The sequence below is a fragment of the Sorex araneus genome, chromosome 3 (assembly GCF_027595985.1).
Source record: "Sorex araneus isolate mSorAra2 chromosome 3, mSorAra2.pri, whole genome shotgun sequence".
Classification (NCBI taxonomy): domain Eukaryota; kingdom Metazoa; phylum Chordata; class Mammalia; order Eulipotyphla; family Soricidae; genus Sorex; species Sorex araneus.
Window position 1 is genome coordinate 138,144,683 of NC_073304.1, and position 22,874 is coordinate 138,167,556.

The 22,874-nt window shown below is 39.7% G+C and overlaps 1 pseudogene; it reads right to left on the bottom strand.

Annotated features, from left to right (window-relative positions):
* Positions 1–1,201: 1,201 nt before the first annotated feature.
* Positions 1,202–2,765, bottom strand: LOC101557350 (elongation factor 1-alpha 1-like; annotated as a pseudogene).
* Between the last annotated feature and the right edge of the window lie 20,109 nt (positions 2,766–22,874).

Genomic DNA, 22,874 nt, shown 5'->3' on the forward strand with positions numbered 1-22,874 from the left:
TCATTGCAGCACCGTTTACAATAGCCAAAATCTGGACAAAACCTAAGTGCCCAAGAACAGATGACTGGTTAAAGAAACATTGGTACATCTACACAATGGAATACTATGCAACTGTTAGAAAAAATGAAGTCATGAAATTTGCTTATAAGTGGATCAACATGGAAAGTATCATGTTAAGTAGAATGAGTCAGGAAGAGAGGGACAGACAAAGAAAGACTGCACTTTTTCTGGAATATAAAGTAGCAAAATGGGATACTTACACCCAAGAATAATAGAGAGAGTACTGGGAGGATTTCTCCAAGGCTTAGAAGCTGGCCTCACATGTTGGGGAAAAAGGCAGCTCAGATAGAGAAGGGACCACCAAGTAAAGGGTGCTTGGAGGCCCTGCTCGGGATGGGAGATGCGAGCTGAAAGTAGACTATAGACCTAACATGATGGCCACTCAATGCCTATATTGCAAACCACAACACCCAAAAGGAGAGAGAGCAAAAGCAAATGTCCTGTCACAGAGGTGGGGTGGGGGTGGGGTGGATGATGTAGGTGGTGGGAGGGATACTGGGATCACTGGTAGTGAAGAATGGGCACTGGTGGAGCGATGGGTACTCGATCACTGTATGACTGAAATGTAAGCACGAAAGTTTGTAAGTCTGTAACTGTACTTCACGGTGACTCATTTAAAAATTTTAAAAATTATTTTAAAAAGATGACCGTGTCAACACAAGTGAACCTTGGACTGGAGCAACTTGGATCTCTTTGAACCCTAATTGTTAAAATTTTAGAAATTCTATAGGGCGCAGCCGCACAGCATTATACTGTGTCCATAACAAGCAATACAAAACACATTGTGTAGCATTGCATTTTTAGCAGGTGTGAGGGATGGTGGGACTAGTCTCAAAATATCAAAGATAACTAAAGTAGAGAAAGAGAGTATTGTGCAAATTGTCTGTCACACAGGCAGGGTGAGGTGTGGAATAGGTTGGGGGGGAGAAATACTGAAGATTTTGGTGGTGGAAAATGTGCACTGTTGAAGGGGTGAGTGTTTGATGACTGTATGATTGAAGCTCAAACATGAAAGCTTTGTTACTGTATCTCACAGTGAATCAGTAAAAACAAAAACTTAAATGGTCATTTGAGACAAATAGTTCTGAGATTGTTCTTCCACCACTGATAATACTGGGGTGGCAGGTACTGGGGATAATGTTTATTGAGCCTTCTGAGCTTTCTGGGCAGACCTTGTAACCTTGCCAGCTCCAGTTGCCTTCTTGTCTTCTGCTTTGATGACACCCATAGCAGCAGTCAGCCTCATATCACAAACAGCAAAATGACCCAGACGAGGGTAGTCAGGGAAGCTCTCAACACACATGGGCTTGCCAGACACCATATCAACTATAGCTGAGTCACATGACTTCAAGAATTTGGGGCCATCTTCAGCTTCTTCCCAAGAAAAGAACAAGATCAATCTTCTTCAGCTCAGCACACTTGCAAGGAATGTGGGCAGTGTGACAATCCAACGCAGGTGCATAACCAGCATTATTTGACCTGGATGGTTCGGGAGAATCACCTGAGCTGTGAAGCCTGCAGCTTCCTTTGGAGGGTCATTTCTGCTGTTAACTGCCACATTGCTGCGATGAACATCCTTTTCTTTTTATCTTTTGCTTTTCAGGTGACACCCTGAGATGCACAGTGGTTACTCCTAGCTCTCACTCAGGAATTACTCCTGGCGGTGCTCAGGGGACCATATGGGATGCTGGGAATCGAACGGGTGTTGACCGCATGCAAGCAAATTCCCTACCTGCTGTGCTATCGCTCCAGCCCCAGCTGCAACCAACATCTTTAACAGGCACCTTCTTGACATTGAAGCCCAGGTTGTCCCCAGAAGAGCTTCGCTACCAGCTTCATGGTGCATTTCAACAGATTTAACTTCAGTTTTAACATTGACTGGAGAGAATGTGATCACTATACCAAGCTCAAGAACACCAGTCTCAACTCGGTCCACAAGGACAGTTACCAATTCCTCCAATCTTGTAAACATCCTGGAAGGGCAGACATGGCATTTGTCAGTTGGACAAGTGGGTGGAATGGATGCAATCCAGAGCTTCAAGCAGTGTCATTCCACTGGCACACCATTTTTATGGGTGACTTTCCATCCCTTGACCTAGAGCATGTTAGCACTTGGCTCCAGCATGTTGGCACCATTCCAATCAGAAGCTGGCACAAATGCTACCCTGTCAGGGTTGCTGCAATTTTCTTAATGTAGGGGCTGACTTTCTTAACAATTTCCTTGTATCTTTTCTGGCTCTAGGGTGGCTCAGTGGACCCATTTTGTTAACACCAACAATGAGTTGTTTCACTTCTGTGTAAGCCAGAAGGGCGTTCTCAAGGGTCTGTCCGTTCTTGGAGATACCAGCCTCATATTCACCCACAACAGCAGCAAAACCAGACAGAGCAGTGAGCCTGAGAAGTCCCTGTAATCGTGTTTTTGATAAAGTCTGGGCATCAGTGATGGTCACATAATTCTTGCTGGTCTGGAATTTCCTCAGGGAGATATTGATGGTGATACCACACTCAGTTCAGCTTTCAGCTTACCCAGGACCCAGATGTACTTGCACCTTAGCAGCCTCCTTCTGGGATTTCTCCATCATTTTCTTGTGGATGCTGCCACATTTGTAGATGAGGTGGCCAGAGGTGGTGGACTTGCTGGAGTCTACATGTTTGATGACGATGATGCTGATGTGAGTCTTTTCCTTTCCCACTTTGGTTTGCATTAGTTGTGGTTTGCATGACACCTGTGTTCTGGTGACAAACCCATTGTGGGGGGCGGTGGGGAGAGTGATAACTACCTCTTTAAAGCTTCCTACTTAGTGAAATGACAGAACACAACACAGAATGTGGGGCATTAGGCTGCACAGTTAAATGATAAGTTTCTAAATGTCAAGCCCTGGGCGCTTATCTCCGGCATCCAGCACAATCTTGGGCACAAAGTATAGTGAACACCGGCCAGTTGGCCAGTCACACCGGCAAGTCTTGCGAAGTGGGGGCATCTTAATGAGTTCAAATCTAGTCTCCTTTTATTTACTAATTACTGGCCAACCAAAAATGACACTGCACATTTTTATTTCTGCCTAACAATTGCAGTCTTAAAGTTCCCACATGTAAAAAACTAAAGCACGCCGAGGGGCGTGTGCACTCGCGGGCTCTCAGGGCGGCTCTCTCTCACCACCCACGTTTAGCCCTCTGGAACTGCTGTGTGTGCTGTCGGTCAGGGGCAGGCGACGGAAGGAAGAAGGCCAAAATGGTTGCTCGATCAGTTTATTTCATTCTCTCTCTGCTTCTCTCCCAGCTCTCGATCTCTCTCGGGATCTCTGGATCTGACCCCCCAACCCACTCTTACAGCCTAGTTAAATTCCCCCAGCATGAGGGGTTTGGGGCATATACATAGGTGTGGTCACAATCAATAGGGTAAGGTTCCTTTCCCTCAGGGGATGCTTCTCCTAGGACTGACTCTCTTTCAGCAGGAGGATCCACCCAAGGGTGGAGTCCCATGAGTGTGTTTCTCCTCTTCTCATCCAGCAAACATATAAGCATTCATAATATTCATAATATCTTAACATCATAATGTCCATACAAAAAGGACATTGCTTTAAAGTAAATTATTCAAAAGGCACAAGGAGAGGAGAAAGGCAATATTAACTTATAAGTACAAATTAGCAGAGTCAGATTAGAGGGAGAAGCTGATTAACTGTTTTTGGGGAAGAGAGCATAGAGAAGTGATTACAGCTAAACAAAGGGATGGGAGAGATTCGGGAACATCTTGATGGGTGAGACTGGGGTAAGCCTAAATTCAGGGAAAAACCAGGACAAGCTCCTCGTGGCAAGGGGGGAGAGGACAAAGTAATGTCATCCTACACCCACAGTCACTCCGTCCTTGGTTTGACTATATAACACATAGAGAAAAAGCCATAAGGACTCTATTACCAGGAAATTGGCTTTTTTAGCCAAACATTGGTTCATCCTGGATGCATTAAGAGCCCAATGTGAGGTGGAAACCTTCGTTTTCCAGCCTTTTCTATTATGTACCAGAGATCATGGATCCCCAGGGTGAAATGGAGAGAAAGACGATTTTAGAAAGCATAATGAGAAAGAACAAAATTCATGCTTGCTGTGTCCTTTCTCCTTATATCCCCAAGATATTTTTATTGCTCTCAGTGGTGTGGTTTATCTTACTTTTTCTTTTGTATTTTTTCTTTTAACTATTACAAATTAATAAATACAATTTGTCACAATATCTATCTACCTAAAAAGTAGTATCTAATGTGAATCATCTGTCATTCCTTGTTCTTCTCATCTGATCACATGGAAGACAAGTGCCCAGGAAGCTTTGTTTGCAATTTTTTTGGGAATCAAGTTTTAGCTGATTTATCATGTTCTCTTTTCAAACTTGAGGGGTTTATAAGCCTTTTATAAAATACCCGGAATTGTTAAGAGCAGTCATAATATTATTTGGAGTTCCCAGTATTTTGGGGTTTACATGAGATCCCAAGTTTACGTGGTAGTTTAATTCCATTGAGTAATAAATCAAAACAAGATCCAGTGATATTTTTATTCACTAGCATGAGATGAATCATGCATTGGACCAGATTCTTTTATTGAATTCATAAACAGAGGAAGGCTGAGAAAAACCTATTAATATAATAATCAGAAGATGGGGATTTTACATAATGCCTTTTTATTAGTGTTAAAAATTTATTTTATAAAACTATAACCAATTGACCTATATTTTATAGAAAAAATAAAACAATTTGTGAACAAGGAATTTCCTAGAACAGGTCATGTGAATATAAAGTGCCTAATACTGCATTTTGTTTTATGGGTTTCATTCTATCAGAATAACTTTTTTTTTTAATTTCTTTTGTAAAAAATGATTTAAAATTCATATTTTTAAATGAAAAATTAAATTAGGATTTTTTTCTGTTTCTAGTAATTAGTGACTAGGTATTTATTCTCTAAATTAGAATTAGGTAATGAACTACCTAAAGCAGGAAAATGAAAAATACATGTTAAAAGGTCCAAAAACTAACAAAAGTAAGGAATCATTGGACCAAGATTCCCTGGAATGAGGTGATTAGGTCAATTCAGTACCCGATGGCATTTCTGTCTTATGGTCAGTTTCACAATTTAAAAAACAAGGCTAATAATTTGATTTACACTTTAAAAGAATATCTTCAGGCTGCATATAAAGGAGTTCTATGCCTCCACAGTAAAACATTGACAATTTTTTTAAGATTCTAATTCCAAAAATAATAATAAAATAAAGGTAGAATTCCCTTTACTTTGACTAACTTCAGGTCTTCCAAGTTATTCAGAAATTTTCAAATCCTAAAATTAGAATCAAATATCAAATTGTTGACAAATGTCCATAGGCTCCTGGAAGTCATTACAAAGTCTTTGCAAGAAATAGAAATTCATTCTATATAAAAAATTATTTTAAATATGTTTTTCAATATGATGTTCCAGCACAAGGTCAAAGTTAAATAGGTACAGATAAATACAAAACACTATAAGAGAGAGTCAGCAGAAAAAGTAATTAGAAATAAAGTAGTATATAAAATAATCAAAGACATGAATGTGTAGATAATTTTAGTGATAACTGACTAGAAATAATATTATGTTTGTAATACGAAAGAGAGTAAAAACAAAATACCCCTCATGGTTAGATCTAAAAATTTAAACATTTGGGACAATTCGGGTTGGAGCGATAGCACAGTGGGTAGGGTGTTTGCCTTGCATGCGGCCGACCGGGGTTTGATTCCTCTGTTCCTCTCAGAGAGCCCGGCAAGCTACCGAGAGTATCCTACCCACATGGCACAGCCTGGCAAGCTACCTGTGGCTTATTCGATATGCCAAAAACAGTAACAACAAGTCTCACAATGGAGATGTTACTGGTGCCCGCTGGAGCAAATCGATGAGCAACGGGATGACAGTGGTACAGTGATACAGTGATTGGGACAATTCAGTGGAGTGAAGATTGGTAAGTTATGTTCAATGAGACAAGTATGTGAAGAATGTATGTGGTCTCAAAGAACTAAAATATTTACTTTCTTGTTATTTGTAGAGAAAGTTTTAATACAGAAGTTATAGAAAAATAAAAATAAATTGACTGACATAATCCACAACAATGTGGTCAGATCTTCAAGATATATCATTCAGAAAAACATAGCAAACTCAAAAGGAAACCCCTCAATATAATTACATGAAGATTGTAAAATAGAATAAGTCACGGAGTTCTAATTTAGGCGATGCATTCTTAAATGTTAGCACTGTAGCACTGTCATTCGTTGTTCATTGATTTGCTCGAGCGGGCACCAGTCACGTCTCCATTAACAACATGAGACTTGTTGTTACTGGTTTTGGCATATCGAATACACCATGGGTAGCTTTCCAGGCTCTGCCCTGTGGGCGGGATACTCTCAATTGCTTGCCGGGCTCTCCGAGAGGGGCGGAGGAGTCGAATCCAGGTCTGACGCATGCAAGGCAAACACCATACCCATTGTGCTATCACTCCAGGCCTTAAATGGTAAAAAATATAAATTTGACAAGAAAGTGATTACCCCATCCCAACAATTGGAGGCTCTTTCAGGGTCAGAGGAATGAGACCTATCGTTAACTGTTTTTGACTTATCGAATACACCACAGGTAGCTTGCCAGGCTCTGCTGTGCGGGCAGATTATTCTTGGTAGCTTGCCAGCCTCTCTGAGAGGTATGTATATATCTTTTACTGTATTAGGGATATGAATACACCATGGAGAGCTTGCAAGGCTCCCCCGCGGGGCAATAGACTTTTGGTAGCTTCTCATTTCTCTAAAAGGGAGAACAAGGCTATTAGATGTCACGCAGTTTGTGGGTGTGGCTGCCAAGCACTGGAAGTGGAGAAGGCCCAGTTCCAATCCGAGCAGGCTTAGGGATCTCAGCCCCGGGTCCTGCACACCTGGGATAAAAAAAAAAAGAAAGAAAGAAAGTGATTATCCCAGCTGCCTGGAGAATGGTCATACTAAGGTAAGAGAAGGGGAATGTAATTGGAACGAGAAGTGAAACCCAGAAGCAGTAACAATCTATTTCTTGGTCTGTGTGGCAGTTACTTCAGTTACTTAAAGGCTTACAGTAATTTTTTAAAATGTTCAATTACCTCTTATGCCTTTTCTGTATATATATTCTATTTCACAACAAAATTAATTTCAAATGCAATATTTGTACAAAGTAGAAGGAAAAAATGGATATAAAGGGAAAGGAGAAAGAAAGAAGAAAAAAATACAAATTTTAATACTTTGGGCAAAATTGATGTTCTTTGCCTACATGGGAAAAATAAGAATCTAAGCAGTATTTTTAACTACCACTGATTCGATAGGTAATTTTATAGGAAATGACTGCCATTTGTATGTTTATAAAGGGCTTAGCTTGGAAGAAAGGTCAGGGTTCTTGCTGTGAACAAAATATGATAAAAATAGCTTTGCTTCCCCCCCCTTTCTCCACTGTGTCTAACAACCCAATCTTGCCATATGTTAATGTCTTGCCTCACTCTCATGCAGAAATATTGTCACTACTTCCTCCTCAAGGGGTTTGAGCCTCTTTTCATAGTTATAAAGGTCTTCCTTTTTATTAACTTCCTTTTTCTCTCTGAGAGTATACTACTTACCTTCACTTCTCAAAAAAAAGTGTTAGGTTCAGTGAATGACAGTTTTAGGATGTATGCAACAGTACTTTCAGAGTTTCCATATTACACAGCTCCAGAGAGAGCACTCATATTGTTTGGGGTTTTAGTCCTTAGTTCTCAGGGCCATCGCAGAAATACTCAGGACTTATTCCTGATTCTATACCCAAGGATCACGATGACACTGCTCAGGACCATATGTGGTGCCAGGGACCAAACATGGGTTGGCTGTGTTTAAGGCAAGTGCCTGATCTGCTATCCTCTATTCCAGCAGGATTCACATTGGAATAGTTATATCACTATAGTTGTGCAGTGTTCTGATAATTCAATTTTATGCAACAACCTGGTTAGTACTCTGTAGGGAAGTTAATATTACTACTTCTGTGGGTTAGATAAAGGGAAATAGAAGTCTATTGCTTGAAGGGGTCAAATTAAACAATCAATAAACTTCTTGTTCTAAAAATTCCAAGACAGTAGTAGAAGCAGTATATTTGAAACACTCTTTGCAATGCTAAACTATATCCAATTTAAGGCCCTTCCAAATTTTCAGAGAGATTGTTGCTGTTGATTCTCACAATTAATGCTAATGACAGTAGCCAAAATAATTTGTTTACATAAACTGCATCATATAGACCTATGTTAAAATCTGGACTTTATATCTTTCCAGCTGTGGTTCTCAAGCAAACTGCTTAACTTCTTTGCGTCTGCTTTCTGATGAATAAAGGAAAGGATAGTAATAAGGGTATACCTCTCCAAGAGGTTGGGTTAAGATGGACAAATAGGGAAAGATCTCAGAATGCTCAAGTTGTACCAACATAAACAAGTACAGAAACACCAAATTAAGCACAGATTCCCACATGGGGATTTTGCAGAGAAATCCACTGGACAATGAAGTGGTCATCTCTGGAAGATTCACCACTGTGAAATATAGAACTATGGCGAACTTCAAAGCTAAGGAGAGTATCACAGGAAGGAGGAGATAAATGAAGCAGGGCCTGCATCCTCAGGTCTTTGCAATGAGAAAAAAAATTGCCTAGTCAAAAATCAGCATTAGACTTAAATATCCACCCTAAAGCAGGAGTAAGGGTGCCAACCACATAGGTTTCACAGAAGACAGCCTTTTGCTTGCACCCACTGGTTGTGAAAGAGATTGGGACTAGTGGGAGGCAATGCACTACACTTGCCCCAGGCTACAGCTGGGGGCAGTGACCCATAGATGAGCCCTAACTTTTTGTCTACAGTAGAGAAAGATCTAAGCAGACTGATCCTGTTAATCAACCAAAGACCAACTAGCAACTCTGCCATCTCAAAGTATTAGCAGCTAGCAATGAGCTTGTGAACAGTTCTGTGTACCCCTGAAGAGCAGCCACCAGTCAGCCAAGCCCTAGTGATGGAGATCCTAATTGTCTAACAATTTAAAGCCTAGTCTCCCAGCCCCACCCTCCACCCTCCACTGCCACCACCACCTGCAGTGTTAAACAAACCTGGCTTACAGCCATTCTTGGCCTCCTACAAAGCCAAATTCTCTGGGCTCTGCTGCCTGCATCCTTCTAAATTGGTGGAAAGGGCACCTTGAGTTGCTGGGAAGCTAGTGTGTACATAAGAAAGCCCAATTAACTTGCAAAAACTCAACAGAGACCTATGGCATAGAAACAGAAGTTGTGCTACTCCCCACTCTCTCCACTTTAGTTACCTTTCAGAGCTGCACCCAGACGTGTGAAAACAGTCATGAATTAGCACATCTAGTAGCAGCAGAGGCCCACTTGATTTGGTGCCAAAGATCTATACAAACATCCACAGCTACACAGGTTTGCTGAACTTTTTGCACAACAATTGCAGCCAATACTGGAAAAATGCAAACCCCCAAGTCACTATGAATATCAGTTCACCAAACAGCTGTTAATGGACACACACATGACCACAATACTCAGTCACTGCCAGGCCAGTTTTACCTTGGTGCTACAGTGGCTATAGCATCTCAAGCCATAGCTGAGACTACAAATCCCTAGAAGTCACCCAGACTCAGAAAAGCTCAGAGCTATAAGCACCAACTTAATCTTGTGAATATGACACTTGATCCACCTAGTTATTTGTACTATTATTCCTAGCCTTCACTCTTTTGAATTTTTTTGAAACAAACTTTTCAGGACAGAGAAAATATCACTGGTTGGTAAAATATCTACATGGGATGGAACTTATACTTTACAGGATCCAGATCTGATCCCCAACACCACATCATCCACCAAACACTACCAGAAGCAGCCATTGAAGACTAAGTTAGGAGCAGTCTCTGAGCACATCTGGGTGCAGGTTCAAAACAAACAAACAAATTAGAAGAAAATAGTATAACATATTCAAAGTCTTGAATAAAAAGTAACTCAAGAACAATTTATCTTGCTAGGTTATCACTCATATATGAAGGAGTGATCAAAAAATTCTTTAAAAGAATTGACTAGGTGCCAGAGCGATAATTCAGCATGGAGGGCATTTGCCTTGCATACAGCTGACCCGGGTTCTATCCCCAGCATCCCATATGGTTCTCCAAGCACCACCAGGAGTAATTCCTGAGTACCGAGCCAGGAGTAGCCCCTGAGCATTGCTGAGTGTGACCCAAAAAATAAAATAAAATAAAATAAAATAAAATAAAATAAATAAAAGCATTGAGTATAAGAAATCACAAGAAACACTGTTTTCTTTCTTTTTTCTTTTTATTTATTTATTTATTTTTGGTTTGAGGCCACCCCTGGTGGTGCTCACAGGACTTACTCCTGACTTTTTGCTCAGAGATCACTCCTTTGGTAGGTCATATAAGATTCTGGTAATCAAACCTAGGTTGGTCATGTGTAAGGCAAATGCCCTACCTATACTATTGCTCTGGCCCCAAGAACACGGTTTTCTATTAAAGATAAGGAAACTTAAGTTAGAAACAGAAATATATATAAAAATTATAAAATTGGGGGAAATATGGAGAATAATGATAATGATTCTCAGAATAAACTCCAAACTTGCTTGCTTTAAATTTAAAAAAGGAAATAAACTTGAAACTTCAAATGTAAATTCATAGTAATCTCCAAAACACATCTGAAAAACTATCAAGAAGAGTCAAGTAAAGCTCATTTTCAAAGGATATGTGCTGATAACAAAGAAAATCTGGACAGATGCTGCCAACAGGTCAACCTGTACCTGAAGGGCAAGTACATCAGCAGCCTGATGGTTCCTTCAGGGTTCCTGATACCCCAAAATTGCCTTTGTACTTTTGGCCAGCCCCCAACAACTTGGACCAATTTTACCAAGAAATTAAATGGTCAAAAGTTAGGTATGTGGGAGCTACTCCCACAAACCCCTCCGGCTCAGCTATACAGACTCATTTATTGGCCTTATTTCAGAGACCCATAAGTAAATCTTGAAAGAAACCAAAAGCCACAGTTAATCTCGGACCTGTGCATGGCTGAACAGACTGGGATAAATTGGAGGGAGGCAGGTTGGGCTGTGCTGCCCAAGCAGAATCCCCGGCAGCCACTTGCTTCCACAGTCTAAAATAGCCGCTATCCCCCTGGCCTGACTCCACCGTCTCAGGACGGACCTCACCAAGATATTATCTGCTGAAAATTTGGATATGCGGGTTTTGTGACTGAAATCTCCAGGCTTTCTCAGAGTTGGGGTGGGCTTCCTCCCCCGACTTCCCAATACACATGGAAGTACTGGCAGTCACCCCCACGAGCCAACTCCAGCACCAATCTGTAAACTCCATTACTAGCCTTGCTTCAGAGACCCATAAATAAATTTCAAAAGATATCAAAAGCCAGAGACGCAGCAGCAAGTCCTGGAAGACACCACAGATCCAGAGATCTCTCCAGCAGAGATCGCTCCAGAGCCAATTTCACCAGGGCAGCCCGGATGGAGCAGGTGCAGTCTCCCCACCTACTCCAGATGGAATCCTGGCAGCCAAGAGATTCCAAAAGCAAGGCCTAGGTATGCAGGTTTCAAGATTAAGTCTCCATACAGCATGGTGACAGAGGCACTAGGCTGTCCCTCCCTAGCACCCGCCTGCTCATCAGCCTGGCTGTCACACCCACAATGTGCCTCTGGGCGTCACCTTAGTGCACCAACAGCCTTGGTCCAGAGACTCCCAGTTGAATCCCAAAATGGATTAGTGTCCTACAGAAATGTCTCCAGAACCAACCATTTACAATCTAGGATTGCAGAAGCACATGACCATAGCAACCAAGATTTTTCAAAATGAGCAACAGACAATAAATGATCTAGCATCTGGCCCTGGCGGGCAGGCTTGAATGGTGGTGGGAAAATTCAAGCAAACACAATGCCCAAAAGTAGTGAGAGCATATTGGGGAAATTCCCTGTAATGGAGGCAGGGTGAGTACTGGGATGGGTGGTAGGGTTATATACTGGGACACTGGTGGTGGAAAGTGTGCACTGGTGGAGGGATGTGTGTGTGATCATTGTACGGCTGAATCTCGAACATGAAAGCTTTCTTAGCTGTATCTCACAGTGATTTAAAAAAAAAAAAAGTAATGAGGAGTTCATGCCCAGTTCAATCAGCTTAATCAATGACTGAGTAAATAGCAGTACTCCTACATTTTAAAAAAATCCAGAGACAAAGTCAAAATGAAAAAAAAAAAAAACAAGAAAATTACCTGAAATCCTAATAGAAAAATGGCAAATCTCTTTGTAGCAATAATTTCTCTAAATGTGAGTGGATTGAATGCATTGAATGCACCAGCCTGAAGGCAGAGAATGTCTGCATGGATCAGAAAACAAAACCCAAATTTTGCTTTTTATAAAAAAAATACACTTGAACTCCAACAAAGAAGCACAGGCTCACAGTAAAATCCTGGAAAATAATCACACAGATAAATGCTAACCTTTATACAGCAGTAATGTCCAAATTATATCAGAAAAAATAGAGTTCAAACTAAAAGTGGTAAAAGGTATAGTGGTGATTATAATATACTGATCAAGGGATGAACACATCAAAAAATTGAACTCTTATTATACTTGTAGCTAATGAAGGGGCATAAAAATGCTAATAAGTAATTACTAAAGACTTGAGATGATTGGGGCTGGAGAGATAGCACAGCGGGTAGGGCGTTTGCCTTGCACGCGGCCGACCCGGGTTCAAATCCCAGCATCCCATATGGTCCCCTGAGTACGGCCAGGGGTAATTCCTGAGTGCAGAGCCAGGAGTAACCCCTGTGCATCGCCAGGTGTGACCCAAAAAGCGGAAAAAAAAAAAGACTTGAGATGATATATTGATGGCAGCATAATAGTAGAAGGAAACTTCAACACACCATTCTTATCAATGGACAGATCACCAAGGCAGAAAATCAGTTAAGAAACAATTTCCAAAATGAGAAGCAGGAATATCCTGGAGTAATAGTATGTACAAGGCTCTCCACATGACCTCCCTCCTCACACTCACTTCCGCTCCCCTCAAAAAACCTAAATAGACACTCTTCTGTAGAATGGAGTATCCTCCAAGAGAAACCACATGTTGGGACACCAAAATAAAAAATCCTATAAATTCATAAAATAAAAATAATGTCTTTTCTCAGATGACAATGCTATAAATGTATAGATTAATAAAAGAAAATATGAAAAAATTCAATATTTGAAGACTGACTAGGATTCTACTGAACAAGTACAAGGTGAAAGAATAAATCAAAGAAGAAATAAAAAAAGTTTTCAAAATGAATAAATTCTCCGAATGGAAATAATTTACTTAGAACAACTTTAAATCACTGTTATAGAACCTAGAAGAAATACACTTTTAGAATCAGACATCCTCCCAAGTCATTACTGTAAAAAGATAATTATAGAATAATATCCCTAATGAACATCACTGTATCACTGTATACTATCATCCCATTGTTCATTGATTTGCTTGAGTGGGCACGAGTAATGCTCCAGTAACGTCTTCATTTCTCCCTGTCGCACGCTAGTGTAACCCAATGGTGTCTGCTGGCTCCAGATAAAGGAAGAGCACGTTGTTGTTACTGTTTTTGGCATATCAAATACATCACGGTAGCTTGCCAGGCTCTGCCATGTGGGAAAAATCAATAATAATAAAAAATTAATAAAGAGGTGATATAAAATATGTCCATTCACAACTGCACAGTCCAGGAAAAAAATTGAGTCACTCTCTTACTGGAGCTTTGTTTTATAGTCTCGCGGGGGGTGGGGGGAGAGCAGGGAGGGTTGTAGGTGTGACTGCCAAGCTACTAGAAAACTGGGGATCTGGGGTGGGGGGGAACTCAGTCCTGATCCGAGCAGGCTTGGAGATCTCAACCAGGGGTCCCACATACCTACCTGGGTTCCTCTGTCGGAATGTCCTAATGAACATAGGTGTGAAAAATTCTCAACAAAAACCAGCAAACAAAATTCCACAATATATCAAAAGAATAAAACACCATGATCCAAGGAAATTCATTCCATGGATTCGATATATCCAATGTGTCAGATAGCTTAAATTAAAAAGAAGACAAAAATTAGATGATATATAGGAAACTTTTATAAAAACAATGGCCATATGCAACAATTCTACAATTAACATCATATTCAATAGCCAAAACAACAAACAAAACAAAAACCTTTTCTGTAAGATCGTACACAAAGCAAAACTGTCTGCTTTTTTCCATTATTCAATGTGTTCAATAATAGTGTGGGCTCTTTCACCATGTGAGTTCAGTGGCCATGAGCCACTTCCCTCTCCCACCCCAGCCCACTGCTGCCACCAGCAGATGCATGAAGGAGGGAACAGAGCCAACAAACTGGTTGGTGATCAGTCGCATTTATTCCATTCTCCCTCGCCCCTATTCCAATCTCACTGCATGCCCCATTCCATTTTCCCCTTGCCCCTCATTCCCAACTCCTACTTTCCTCCACGCTAGTCTCCCATGCCCAGTCTCGCTGCCATAGTAATCGACCCAGTTCCCTGGAGTTCGGAGTTTTGGAGTAGCAAATATCCATAGATCAGATGCCACAATATATCAACATATCAGAACCCTTCCTTCGGGGAAGCTCTGCTAAGATGAAGATCTCATCCTGCTGGGAGATCTGCTCAAGGGTGGAATTTCATCTAAGGGTGTAGTTCTCCTTTCCTTAGTCCATAACCATTAAAATAGCCACATTTAATTTACTTCTTAATAATCCTTATAGTCATTTTGTATGGACACAGTAAGAGATATATTAAGCTTAAAGGGTGGCTCTCCTGGGGACATCTTGCTATGATCCCAGACTACAGTCTTCAGGCTAGATTAGCCCTTCCTAACCGCAACAGTGTCCTTGTCCAGTTACTTCTATTTGGGTCGTGACACTTTGTCCATGACCATGCTCTTAACTTATTCTAAGTTTTATGGTGCTTGGCCTGTCCTGTTTCAATGCGTGTAGCTTATAGCTTGTGCTGGGTCCGTCTAAGTCCCTTCTTTGGGACACTCCTTTTGGGGTGCTAGGAACTAAGGGCAACTGAAGATTAAATCAAGTAAATATGACAGACACTCAGAAGTAAATATTATTTGGAGTCAATTAACTCCCAAGTTACAAAAGCATAGTGTTAACTGTCTTTCTGTGTCTATACAAAAAGGACATTGCTCTAAAGTAAACCATGCAAAGGACATAAGGGAAAGAGAAAAGCAGTATTTCACTTAGAAATGCAAAATCCAGAGTCCTGAGGAGGATCTGACCTTACAAGTCACAGGTTCTGATTTGGGGGTATAGGTCATTAACAGATAGGGGAAGCAGAACAAAAAGGAGATCTTAAAGATAAACACAGAGGAATGGAAGTGCCTTGGGTGCACTGTGATGGTTGTAATTCAGTAAACCTAAGCTCCCTGTGCCAAGAGAGAAAGGACAAACCAATGTTATTCTACAATACAATATCATATTGAAAGCACTAACCAATTAGGAAAGAAATATAAATCAAAATTGTTTAAACTGTAAAAGAAATTAAGCTATTACTGTGTTTAGAAAACCTAAAAACACATATAGAAAGCCCTAAAGATGTCACCAAACATATTTTAGAAAAAATAAACGAATAAAATAGCAGGTTACAAAATCAACACAAAAACTCTTTTACATTGTTATATGCAGATAAAAAACTTTAACAGGAAGAAATAAAAAAAAACATTTAAAATAATTACCAGAGCCAGATAGTATATCAGCAGGGTAACTGCCTTGCACAGAGCCAGGAGTAAGCCCTGAACACTGCTGGATGTGACCCCTACCCCCAGATTTTAAAAATAAAAATAAAATATTAAAAATAGATAAGATAGTATCCCAAAACAGCAGATACCCAGGAATAAATTTAGGAAGTGAACACCTTAGACATTGAAAATTTTACGTCACTACTTAAAACAGAAGTGAAGATAATGTAAATCATACATTCGGGGGTTAAGCATTTTAACAGTTTAAAGATCATACTTCCCAAGGTATTATACAGATTCATTTTGATACCTATCAGAATTCCAATGGCATTTTTCAAGGACATAAAAGAAGCATAACAAAAATTTATAGAGAACCATAAAACTCAACAAATCAACAAAAAGAAATTGAGAAAAAAAAGGTGGAAGATATTGCATTTCTGGTTTATTATAGGGGCTGGAAATGCTGCTCACAAGTAGAGCACTGACCTTGAATGTGTGAGACCCTGGATTTGATCCCAGCAAAATAAACATGCTCTAAGAAGAAGACAGTGTAGTGTTAGAATAAAAGCAGGCTTCCGGGCCAATGAGGTAAAATTGAAAGCCAGAAGTAAACCCTGTTCTATACAAGCAGTTAATTAACAGGAGATCTGGGAGTTTTACATGAAGAAAAGCATCTTCAATAAAATAGTTCTGGGAAAACAAACAACCACATTCAAAATAAAAATAAAAGACACTTAACACCTATCTCAATCCTACACTAAGATTCATTAAATTGGACTAAATAAATATTAGAACCAAAGCCATAAAATATATAAGTAAAATTACATGAGAAACTCTGTAATATTGGTCAAAGAGAAATGTTCAATGACTGAAACCCTCTGGCAGAAAAAATAAAAGCAAAACGATCAAATAGAATTACATCCAAATAAAAAGTTTGTACATTGGAAAGGAAATAACTAAAATCAAAATATTTTTCCATTAATGGGAGAAAATATTTCTTTCCCATACATCTGACAGAGGACTAATATCCAACATGCATAAGTCATTTAGAAAACTCAACAATAGCACACATACACACAATCAGCCCCTTAAAAATTTGGGAAGAAGCTAAGCAGACTCAGAGATTTCCTCAAAGAAAACTTACAGACTTCCAGTAAGCATATGAAATGGTGTTTATCATCACTAATTATCATGAGAATGAAAATCACAGTGACAATGGGCTATACACAAAAAAAAAACAGAAACAACCAGTATTGGCAGGATGCAGCTTCAAGAGGACCTTCATTCACTATAGGTGGAAATGTCATCTAAATAACCCTTTGTGAAAAATTATATGAAAACTTCCAGAAAATAATTTAAATAAATAATTTAAATAAATAAATAATTTAAATTTAATTTAAATCAACTTATCAGCCAGTTGATTTCATTTCTTGAACTTATTACAAGAATACAAAAACATTTATTCAAAAGTATATATGTACACCTATGTTCATTTCAGCATTATTTTCAACACCCAAGATTCAGAAAAAACCCATACGCCCAACAACAGATGAATGGATAAAGAAATTGTGGTATAGCCTGAGAGAGAACAAGAGTTAAGGCATTTGCCTTGCATATGGCTGACATCTGTTCAATTCCACAAAGTTAGAAGAAAGTCGTGAGTACTGCCAGGAGTGCTTCCAAAAACAACAACAAAAAAGAAAACTAAAATAAATTGTGATACATGTACACAAATACCAATTGCATAAAAGAAAAAGTGAATCTTGTCTTTTAAGTTATTTGGAAATTTGAGGCTTAAGATTCAGTGGAAAAAAGTTAGTGGGAGAAGGAGATATTTGTTGATCTCACTTTTGTGTGGCATATAAAGGAATAAAGCAAGGTAGTATCCAATGATTGTGACACTGATGTCGGTGGGCCCCACACTGGCTCATGTGAAGTGGGGAGGAGAAAAATGGTCACTTTCTCCCCACCCGCCTCTGCCACCCCAGACCCAGGGTTACTGGGTTCTTGTCTCACCTTGCAGAAAGGAATTTCAGGAGTAGACAAGCAGTGAAGTTACATAGTTTTTATTTGGATGTTTTGAAGGGAAGGAGGGGGAGGAAGTGGGAGAGAGTTGAGAGTAAGGTGCTCAAGAGAGAGCCTGGGCTTCTCCGAAGGCAGAGAGAGACCCTACACACACCCCAGCATTAGACAGGAAAGCATAAAAGTACACATCTCAAGAGGGGAGATGAGGGCGACACATGTGCTCAGGGGTTGCATGTGCTCGGCCTCAAGGACGCAGGCAGCATATGGGCTCGGGCAGCATAGTTGCACCCATCCTTTGTTCAAGGTGGCCTTTATAGGGTTTCACCGACCTGCCCCCATGTGGGGCTTCTACCTAAGTCAAAGTCTGTTGCTTTGGGTTACCAGGGGCATTGGGAGTAGTGATGGTCTACTTGAAATTCCTTTCCTGGCCTTTTGTTTCTGCAGGAGCTTCTCTGGGTCTGTTGCTGTAGATGAGTGAGGGTCTTATCGGGCCTTGGTTCCTGTTTTTCCCTGTTTCCTTCTGAGGGTCTTAGGCTCTCAGAGCAACTTCAGGGCTATTTCTTCCCAGGAAATCTTTGTCATTGCCTTGGGAAGGGGCCTTCCCTATCCTGCCTACATCAACACGGAAAATGAGAATACCAGAATGCAGTGGCGAGGAACCAGAGGTGTAAGGTGAGCTAAGATGGAGACACAGAAGAAAGAGGCAGAGTATAAGTGACATATGGACAGTGGTGAAGGGTTCTTGGCACTTTGATGGTGCTGGAGGTACACCAAAGGCATAAACACCATGTTAATATTGTAACCATGTTACAGGAGTAATAATAAAATCTTTTTGTTTTGGGACAATACCACTGTTCAGGATTTACCTCTGGCTCTGCATTCGGGGATCACTCTTGGGCAATGCCTGCGGGACAGGAGGGGTGCGGGAGCCCAAACTGTTGTAATGGGAGTTCTCTTCAAGCACACAAAACAATCAATGGTGGGAGAACAAGTAGGTCTTTATTACACCAGTTTATCAGAACAGTAAATCATGGCTAGGCAAGCACCGGAAAACGCATTATTACTTTGCTTTATGCTCTAGCAATGTGGGGTGCATGCATATGATGGTATCTTATCAGTATGGTTACAGAGCGTTTCCCCTTAGATTAGCATTTTCTTGGCTTGGAATAGGGAAATTCAACCCCAGTGAAGACAGGGTGGGCACCTTTCCACCCAGAAGCAAAGTCAGCTCTTTAATGTGCATCCTAGATGTCAGTTATAAGATCAAATAACATACATAATAAATTTCCATCATAGTATTCCCCTCTTTCTCAGGTGGATATCAAATTATTGATTCCTCAATATTTCTTGTTTGTAAATCTCTGGTCAAAACAAGTCTTTAATGCATGTGCAAAAACATCAGTTTAACAAAAGTCATAGGTTCTAACAAGAGCGCCAACCAGCAAAAGAACTAATGGTTTTGCTAATCCAGTCAAAATCAATTAAAATTAGGGGGCCAAAGAAATGAGGCAAGCACCCATCCCCTGCACAGTCTCTCTCATCCTACAATAAAATATATTTAAAAGAATTAATAGATGGAATGTATGTAATAAAAAGCACCTGGTACATGTGCCCTCTAATTATTAAGCATACTCTCATTATTTATTCTATGGCAATCCCTACCTACCATCAAAATAATGTCTTTCGTCATATGTCTACCTAGTCCCAAAGTTAAGTTTCAGTAATTAATTTTGAGTTCACCGCTGTCAAACTTACTGGCATTTTTTCCTTATCAATCAAAAGCAAATAAAAGTCATGTACCCTTGCTGATTCATTTTAACTTCAGTACTAAGACATTATCTATAAATTCACCCTAAAAACATACTATCAATTACTGTCTTGAAATACAATATCAGCCTCTTTATTCTGCGGGTATTTGCTTCACCAATGGTATGCTTCTTTTTTTTCTTTTTAAAATTTTTTCTTTTGAATTTATTTTTTTAATAGTGAATCACCGTATGATAGAGTTACATACTTACAAACTTTCGTGTTTGTATTTCAGTCATACAATGATCAAGTACCCATCCCTCCACCAGTGCCCATTCTCCGCAACCAATGATCCCAGTATCCCTCCCCACCATCCTCCCCACCCCCAGCTTTGTGGCAGGGCATTTCCTTTTGTTTTCTCTCTCTGTCTCTCCTTTTGGGTGTTGTGGTTTACAATAGAGGCATTGAGTGGCCATTGTGTTCGATCTATAGTCTACATTATGCACGCATCTCCCAACATGAGCTGGTCCTCCAAACACCCTTTACTTGGTGTTCTCTTCTTTATCTGAGCTGTCTTTACCCTCAGCATGTGAGGCAGGCTTCCAAGCCATGGGGCAAAACTTCTCATCCGTATTTCTACTGTTCTTGGGTGTTAGTTCCTATTCTGTTATTTATATTCCACAGATGAGTGCAATCATTCTATGTCTATCCCTCTCTTTCTGACTCATTTCACTTAACATGATACTTTCCATGTTGATCCACCTATATGCAAATTTCATGACTCCATCTTTTCTAACAGCTGCATAGTATTTCATTGTGTAGATGTACCAAAGTTTCTTTAACCAGTCATCTGTTCTTGGGAACTCGGGTTTTGTCCAGATTTTGGCTATTGTAAACGGTGCTGCAATGAACATACAAGTGCAGATGTCATTTCTACTATAATTTTTTGCCTTTCTGGGATATATTCCCAGAAGTGGTATTGCTGGGTCAAATGGGAGTTCAATTTCTAATTTTTTGAGATTCACTCATACTATTTTCCAAGTGGGCTGAACCAGTTGGCACTTCCACCCACAACGAAGGAGAGTCCCTTTCTCCCCACATCCTTACCAACACCAGTTGTTTTTGTTCCCTTGGATGTGGGCCAGTCTCTGTGGTGTGAGATGATATCTTGCTGTTGTCCTGATATGCATCTCCCTGATGATTAGTGATAAAGAGCATTTTTTCATGTGCCTTATGGCCATTTGTATTTCTTCTTTGAGAAAGTTTCTGTTCATTTCATCACCCCATTTTTTGATGGGGTTGGATGTTTTCTTCTTGTAGAGTTTAACTGTGCCTTGTATATCCCTGATATCAACTTCTTATCAGATGGGTATTGGGTGAATATCCTTTCCCATTCTGTAGACTGTCTTTGTATTTTGGTCACTGTTTCTTTTGAGGTGCAGAAGCCTCTTAGTTTAAGATAGTCCCATTTGTTTATCTGTTTTCACTTGCTTGGCCAGTGGCATGCCATCTTCAAAGATACCTTTAGCTTCAATATCGTGGAAGATTTTGCCGACCTTGTCTCCAATGTACCTTATGGATTCTGGTCTGATGTTGAGGTCTTTAATCCATTTTGATCTGACTTTTGTACATGGTGTTAAGTAGAGATCTGAGCCCATATTTTTTTTTTTTTGGCGTGTAGCTGTCCAATTTTGCCAGCACAATTTGTTAAAAATACTTTCCTTGCCCCACTTCACATTTCTTGCTCCCTTATCAAAGATTAGATGATTATATATTTGGGAGGGGGGGTCAGAATATTCAACCCTGTTCTATTGATCTGCAGTTCTGCCTTTGTTCCAGCATCATGCTGTTTTAATTATTACCGCTTTGTAGTAGAGTTTGAAGTTGGGGAGATTGATTCTTCCCATTTTCTTTTTCCCAAGAATTGCTTTAGCTATTAATGGAGGCTTATTGTCCCATATAAATTTCAGGAATGTTTGTTCTATTTCTTGGAAGAATGTCATAAGAATCTTTATGGGGATCACATTGAATCTGTACAGTGCTTGGGAAGTATTGTCATTTTGACAATGTTAGTTCTCCCAATCCTTGAGCAGGGGATATGTTTCCATTTCCTCGTGTCCTCTTTTATTTCGTGAAGTAGTGTTTTGTAGTTTTCTTTGTACAGGTCCTTTACCTCCTTATTTAAGGTGATTCTGAGATATTTTATTTTCTGAGGCATTATTGTGAATGGGATTGCTTTTCTCATGTCACTCTTTTCTCTCTCATTATTTGCATATAGAAAAGCCATGGACTTTTGGGTATTGGTTTTATAAACTGCAACATTACTATACAAGTCTATTATTTCTAGGGGGTTCTTGGTAGAGGCTTTAGGGTTCTCTAAATATAGTAGCATATCATCTGCAAATAGTGAGAGCTTGATTTCTTTCTTTCCTAATTTAATACCCTTGATATCTTTTTCTTGCCTAACATCTGTTACAAGTATTTCCAGTACTATAATGAACAGAATTTGTGAGAATGGGCATCCTTGTCTCATCCTTGATCTTAGAGGGAAGGTTCTTTGTTTTTCCCTGTTGAGGATGATGCTTGCCATCGACTTGTACTAGATGGCTTTGACTAGATTGAGGAAAGTTTCTTCAATACCCATTTGGGCAAGAGTTTTCATCATAAGTAGGTGCTGGATCTTGTCAAATGCTTTCTCTCCATCTATTGATGGAGATCTGGAATATCTGAAGAGACCTATTAATATCAAGGAAATTGAAACTGTATTCAAAAGTCTTCCCAAAAACAAAAGCCCAGGTCCAGATGGATTCACTAGTGAAATTTTCCAAACATTTAAAGAGAACTATTGCCAGTTCTTCTCAAGCTTTCCCAGGAAATTGAAGAAACAGAAACAGAATATATAAAAAACAGAATATATAAAAAATTTATATAAAATGTTTATATAATTTTTATCTTTTCTTTCATTGATATGATTGATTATATTGATTGATTTCTGAATGTTAAACCATCCTTGCATCCCCCGGATGAATCCCACTAGGTCATGGTGTATGATCTTTTTGATGAGTTATTGAATTCTATTTGCTAATATTTTGTTGAGAATCTTCACATCCATGTTCATCAGGAATATTGGCCTGTAGTTTTCTTTTTTACTGGTGTCTTTTTTTCTTTTGGTATTAGGGAGATATGAGCCTCATAGAAACTATTTGGGAGAGTTTCTGTTTCTTCAATTTCCCGGGAAA